This window comes from Lygodium microphyllum, chromosome 10 (assembly GCF_053477565.2).
Source record: "Lygodium microphyllum isolate KBCC chromosome 10, Lygodium_microphyllum_v1.1.10, whole genome shotgun sequence".
Taxonomy (NCBI): domain Eukaryota; kingdom Viridiplantae; phylum Streptophyta; class Polypodiopsida; order Schizaeales; family Lygodiaceae; genus Lygodium; species Lygodium microphyllum.
The window spans coordinates 60,911,905-60,919,332 of NC_141144.1; the positions used below are offsets into that span (position 1 = coordinate 60,911,905).

The 7,428-nt window shown below is 40.8% G+C and overlaps 1 pseudogene; it reads left to right on the forward strand.

Moving 5' to 3' along the window:
- Positions 1–907: 907 nt before the first annotated feature.
- On the forward strand, positions 908–2,483 carry LOC148030064 (syntaxin-123 pseudogene; annotated as a pseudogene).
- Positions 2,484–7,428: the final 4,945 nt, after the last annotated feature.

The following is a 7,428-nucleotide window of genomic DNA, read 5'->3' on the forward strand; positions in this document are numbered from 1 at the left end:
AAAATGAGAGGTGCAATAATGGTGCATAAGAGTAGTGCCATGCAAAGACTTGAGATCTAGCAAGTAAAGTGGACCTTGGATTCATTATATTAATAAAGGTTGAAGGAAGTGAGGTTGACGTGGTCCTGCAAGACTTCAAGGAAGCGTAATGGCAACTTGCTTTGTGGCACCAATGTCTAAATTTGAATCATTATCTAATTTTTTTGAATGATAAGGAAAATCTTAAGGGACTTTTGATTCCAAGTAATGATTTTATAGATATTTATTTAGGTATATACATAGTCTCTCTCTCTCTCTCTCACACACACACACACACACACACACACACACACACACACACACACACACACACACACACACACACACACACACACACACACACACACACACACACAATAATTGTCAAAATGCCACGAGTATTTGAACCAATTGGACATGTGATTTGGCATTAAAAAGCTTTTGAACATGCTTAAGTGCTCTTGACAAGGTCCAAAATTGCTCATGAAAAATATTTTTTTCTCAACTGGTAAAAATAAAGGCAAGTTCCCAAAGCAATTAGTTTTGGTGTTCAAAATCTATATAAAATATTCATGTTATAACCAAAATACTTGGAAAAATCCACTCGTATTTATACTTTATAGGCATGAGACAAAATTCTGATGGACATTTTAGAATTTGAACCACTACACAAACACTAAAATGTTGTTGTTGTTTTTTTTTTTTGTTAGGAATGCCAAGGACTACTCGAACACCCTCAGCTGATACATTCTAGAAGGGAGGCGAGGGTCAAAAGCACAAGCCTCTAATTTTCCAAATATATTTTTCACGTTAATCAAAACAAGTTGGCGTGGTCAAACTACGTGTAGACTACGCAATCGTAGTCGTGGGCTGCGCAGGATTTTTCAACGACGGGCTTGCCTTCTGCAATCGATAGGGGATCTCTCTCTCTCTCTCTCTCTCTGTCTGTGTGCGCGCAGGCGCTTGAGTATCCATCACCGAGCAATCTCTCTCTCTCTCTCTCTCTCTCTCTCTCTGTGTCTGTCTGTGTGCGCGCGGGCGCTTGAGTATCCATCACCGAGCAATCTCTCTCTCTCTCTCTCTCTCTGTGCGAGCCACTGTCCATCGCTTTGCTTTACCACATTGTGGAGCCATGAACGACCTTCTCACTCGTTCATTTCACTCACAGATCGAGCCCGTCCCCAGAGACCTTGAATTGGGCTCTTATCAACAAGATGATACTCATGCTGATACTGATAATGGCCGTGCAAAGGGGAAAACCAAAGCATCACATATGCAAGGGCAAGAATCTCAAGCTGCTGAGAGCCTGATGGCAGCCTTCTATGAAGAGGAGGGCGCCATCAGGCGGGAGATGAGCAAGGTCCGGGAGCTCCTGGCCAAGCTGCAGCAGGCCAATGAGGACAGCAAGGCCCTCACCAGCTCAGAGTCCATGAAGGCCCTCCGCACCCGCATGGACGCCCTCGCCTCCGATGTCCTCCGCACCGCCAAGCTCATCAAGGGCAAGCTCCAAGGCCTCTGCAACGCCAACGCCGCTGCCCGCCTCGCCCCCGGCTGCGAGCCCGGTTCCGCTCCCGACCGCACCCGCACCACCCTCACCCACAGCCTCATGGTTGCATTGGATGGCTTGATGAAGGACTTCCATGCCCTCAGAGACCAAATAGGGTTGGATTACAAGGAAACCGTCCATAGAAGGATCTATGCCATCACTGGTCAGCATGCCACCGATGACACCATTGATGACCTCATTCAAAGTGGAGGGAGTGAGACCCTCATACAGAATGCTATCAAAGATCAAGGTAGAGGGCACATCATGGAAACCATCAAAGAGATTCAAGAGAGGCACACAGCTGTCCAAGATATCGAGAGGAACTTGCTAGAATTGCACCAAATCTTCTTGGACATTGCTGTCCTTGTGAACACCCAACAAACACAGCTTGATAGTATTGAAACTGCAGTGAGTAATACCAAGGATTATGTTGAGAAGGGTACTGAAATGGTTTACAAAGCCAAGAGATTGCAGCGCAATACTCGCAAGTGGAAGTGCATTGCCATCATAATCCTCCTGATAATCCTTATTGTGATTTTGGCACCTACCCTCACGACACTGCTAAAGAAATAGCATCCTCCACTCACAATTCATTAATGTAAAATTGTTGTTTTTTCTTTTGGCATACACAAGCCATCATGAATTTGCTTAATACCAACGATACCTAGTAAGCCATAGTTGATGTAAGGATATATTCATTGATTAACGTTGATTGAATATTTTGAAGTTCCTCCCTACCATGATGTGGTTCATCAAATGAGAGATTTGTTAGACTTTTTGCTCGATCTTCTTTGGCTACATGCCTATCTAAGATGTACCAACTTGGCCATGTAAAGTACATTTTGCATCCTAGTGGTTTTCAACCCAAAAAGAAAATCCATGTGTATTATGTCATGTTAGCTGATTCTAGCTTAGCTATACTAGAATATATGAGGGTCTCGATGGCTCTAATGGCATGTGATCTTCATCTTGGTTGCTAGGAGATGGACTTCTATTATTGATCATAGTCATGGATTTCATAGGTATCAATGATCAAGGTAATGACTTGGAAACTAAAGAAATGGTCAACATTAGGTTGTGCCAATTGAACAAGCAAATAATAAGAGTCTCTTTGGACTCTTATTGACATGCTATGCATCTCACATAGAAATTTCAAGTAGTTGATATTGTGAAGTGTGGATGAGTCAACATGCAAGATTTTTAATTCAATTGTAAGCTTAACATCTTTTTGAGTTTTATGAGCCACGGATGTCACAAAGAAGCTAAAATAAGGTATGTAATTAAATGTGAAAACCAGGATCGATGCTAACAAAATAAATGAATGTTTCAAGGACGTCACTATAAATATATGAGCTTAAATGGGTTTTCAAAATTTATTTATATGTGCACAAATAAAATCATGATTTGAAATTTCAAACACACGTAAAATTGAGGAGCTCATGTTTTGTAGATATTATATTGTATCATGCAAATTAATTGATCAATGATTTTAATTTATGTGACCTACAAACACATGGTGTTACATTTATATACAATCTTCTAAATAGGAGGTGTCTAAATTCAAGAAGGAAAAAGTGAACATACAGAGACTCTTCAATTGGAAGGGATTGAAAGCATGCATCAATGGTACACAAATGCTACCAAAATTTAGTTTCCCTTGAAGGTACTTCTCTTTAGTTTGAAAGGACTTTGAATTTCAAAGGAGCAAACTAAATGGAAAAAACACATGAAAATATAACATGGAGGATTGAAGTAGTGGAGTAAATGGAATAGAAAACATACATGAATATATAGCATGGAGGATCGAAGTAGAAAATGGCCACATGTAATTACAACATGGAGAAGTGTTTTAAGGTGGAGTAGTGAAGTAGAAAAGTGCCACTTTGAGCATGTATCTAGAGGGCTACATCCAAGTTCCTTGCCTCCTCCATCAAGAACATTCATTTGCTTCAAATTGCTAGGTGAACCTACTCATATTTTTTTATTTAGCACCTTAATGTAGCTTGATTGAGAATGCATATAGTTATGTTGACTATTTCACCCTTTTAAAAAATTGGTTATCCTTTCCCTTCTAGGTTACACAATGACATTTAATTGAGAATGTATACAATAGTGTTGACTGCTTCACCCTAAAAATAATTTGGTAATCCTTTCCCTTTTAGGATATACTATGCAATCTCCATGATCATACGTCACATCACTCCATGATGCCTTTTTTATTAAATGTGTAAAGTTATTGTGAGCTAAAATTTAATACCATTCTCTTTCAAGTAATCAACAAACTTAGTTGAAGTGAACTCTCCTCTTCTACTATGATAGAGTTTCTTTAAAGTTATTTCCCTTTCATTTCCCGCAAGCTTATGTCATTGTTTGAAGTTACCAAAAGCTTCAACCTTATATTGAATAAAATGTAGCCACATCTCTCTACTATAGTTGTTGACAAGTAGCATAAAATAGAAAGATCCTCCTAAATCTTGAGTAATCATCTTGCTGCATTTATAGCGATGGGATGCATCAACTCTAGAGGAGTCTTCTCTTGATTGCTCCTATATTTTGGACACTCTTTTTGAAAGTAATTTTCTTGGTTACTTGCTCGTTGAATAAGCTTCACGCGTTTATTCTATTTTACCTAAGTTACATAAATATACAACCATCCTAGTCTTTTGTATTTCTTTGAGCACATTAAGAAGCCAATGTGGCCAAACCACTCATATGAAATCTTATTAGCCACCCTTCCTCAATGGTAGTCGTGAGAGCTATGAGCTCATGAGTCATAGGTTGTCTCATCTCACCCCCATATTATCAAAGACAATTTTGAGTTTATGATTTGCGATAAAGCCTATGGGTAGAATGTTACCATAATATGAGACATATATATGCATCTAAAAGCTTCTTGGACATTATATTAATGCTAGAAATGAAACAATACCTATTTATTCAACTACTCATTTTACATTGTTTCTGACTGGCATAGTGATGGTGTTTAATCCTCAAACGAACAAGGTGGAAAATCTAGAAAATCTAAAGTAGAAGACAAGGCCAAGGAAAAAGTGAAACGGAAGATGAAGGCGTGCCAAGAAAAATCTAGAAACACAAGAAGTGAAAAAAAGGCCTAAATCAAGGAGAGAGGCGCACAAGAAAAAGTGCAAGTCAATACTTTTATAAAAGAGCACAAGGCACACCATGATTTATTTTGTAAAACAGTGCCCAAAATCTCACTCATGCAAATTGTAAATGGTTAGAGGCATAGGTTGAGGCCATGCCAATAGGGAAGAGGAGAAGAAGAGTTGGAGGAATGGGCCAAAAAGCCTAGGCCGAAAAGGGGATGACCACTCAAAGGGAATTACAGTTAGGGTTTTGTATAAAAGGCAAAAAGTGAATAAAGAAGCTCATTCTTGTGTGTGGCCAAAAGTGGCTCTCCTCCTCCTCCTCCTCCTCCTCCTCCTCCTCTTCTTCTTCTTGCTTGCTTGCTTGCTTGCTTGAGCTTATGCTTGAGAGAGGGAGTGTGAGAGTGTGAGGGAGTGAGCATGTGAGGGTGAGGGATTGTGGTGGAATAGCTCTCCATATTCTCCTCTCTTATTTTCTTTTCTTTTCTTCTCTTCTTTTCTCTTCTCTTGCTCGTGTGGCAATGGAGCTTGGAGCATGGAGCTTGAGGATCGAGCTCGCTTGAAGCTTGCGCTTGGATCATGGAGCTACCAAAGTGCTTAGGAGAGGAGGCAACTCGATCGGGCATGGAGGTAAGCTCACTATACCCATAGGTTGAGAGCACGTATGGCTAGGTGAGAGATAGCCATTGCATTCGGCTTGAAATGCTTGAAACAATAAGTGGTCCATAGGTCTTGGGTGGTCGAGCCTAAGCTCCCACTACATTTTGGTTCCATTTTGCTGGGACCAATGGATTCAAGCCTTGAGTGCTTGCATGCTCCGAATCAAGCATTGAAGTAGGGTTTTCCCTAAAAGCAAGGGAGTTTGAAGAGGTATTCGATCTCCTTAGTAAGTTTTAAGTTTTTTAGATTTGGAAAATTAGGTTGGAATAGTGTAGATGTTTGCTTTGTGATTTGGATGCATTAGGGTAGGAAAAAACAAAGAAAAAAAGGAAAACAAGCGTTAGGGTTTGTGTTGTGAAACAAGCGCAAACAAGGCACAAATAGGAAAAAAATGGGAAAAAAGAGTGCTTAGAGGTATCAGAATCACACAGGGAGTAATCGGGAGGAGTATAGTTGAGCCTGACAAAGGGTTTAAGACCCTGTGAAGCAAAGGGAGACCTCATTTTCAGGTTCTACAGTAAAGAGAGAGAGAGAGAGAGAGCGCTTGAGAGCTTGTGAAAGACTTGGAGCTTTTAGTGAATTGATCGGCAGCTACAAGAGTTTTTGTTGGGATCAAATGTGTAGAAACCTTTTTGTGTATCTACCCTTAAATTTTGGAGAATCTTGCTTGTGGGCATGGCCAAAAATTGTTACCATGAAGCAATTTTCATTACTGTTATTTGCATGCCGATAGAATCAGACATAGTTCACAGGGGTCCGATTCCTAGGATTGGACACTCAGATGGCCCACACTTGAACTATCTAGAATTGGACACTCCAAATTGGACACCAATCAAATCAAACATCCGATTCCTAGAATCGGAGTCCCATAAAATCGAACTCCCAGAATCGGACGCACGAAAATCGGACACACAAAAATCTGACCAACCCAAAATCGAACCACAAACAAAATTGGACCACTCAAACTCGGACCGTCCGATCGGCCGATCATCACGAACCAACCCAAAATCAGACGTTCGACTTTGATAATCGAACTCCTGAGAATCGGACAGAAAATTGTCAAAATTAGACAAGTGAACAGAAAACAAATGTGACACATCTAACCCTAAAACCAACCTAGAGACTGTGTAGAGCCAAAAGCACATCATAGATCTATCACTAGGCTGAAATATAGAGCAAGTAGTTCAAAATTTGTCTATGAATGGTCCTTCAAATCATGCATGGTATTTAGCATAATGGCCTTGCGTGCCGAGGGGGACTGCATCCCCCCCCCCCCCCCCCCCCCCTTGGAGCCCCGCAGAGGGGGCTACCCCCTCCACACCTCCCCCAAGTAGGTTGGAGAGAAAATGCGCACTGTGATATGTCCTCCAAATTAGATCTTACTGCAGTAATGGCTCTACACAAGCATAGATTATCACTTGCAAAACAACAACCAAAAACCCATACTCGAACAAAGATAAACAGAGACCCTAGAATCTTTATGGGTCAATCTAGCCGACAAGGGCAAAAAGGCCATACCACAAAAACATGTATATGTTGCATTCGGACTACATATAGTCAAAGTGAAATGCAACAACATTAAGCTACAACTGCGAGGATGACTAGACATGATAGTCCTAATGATAGATGCATCTTGAACGGCAGTGCATAGATGACCCAAGATATCACTAGAGAATCCACATATGATTGTGTAGTTGGGGACTCAAAGGCATGTATCAGAGGGCTTGAACTTATAAGCCAAGACCTGAAAGATAAAGACATAGGACTTCCTGCTTATCTTAGGGTCAAACTCACCCCAAAAAGAGAGCACAGTGTCAATGGTGTCATTGATAAAGGAGCAAATGTCAATATCTTGACCTATGAAGCATGGATCCTACTAGGCCAACCAAAGCTCACACCAGCTAACGCAACTCTTAATCCTTATGGGGGACACCCACCAAAACTTATAGGGAAGTCCAAAACCTTATAACTATTCAAATGGAAAGCTTGCCTATCCTATTCCATGTTCCTCCAAATAGTGCAAATTGTGAAAAGGAAACCCTCCTAGGAAGACCCTTCAAAAGGGAAACAAAGTGTAAGGCCAATTATGTAGCACAG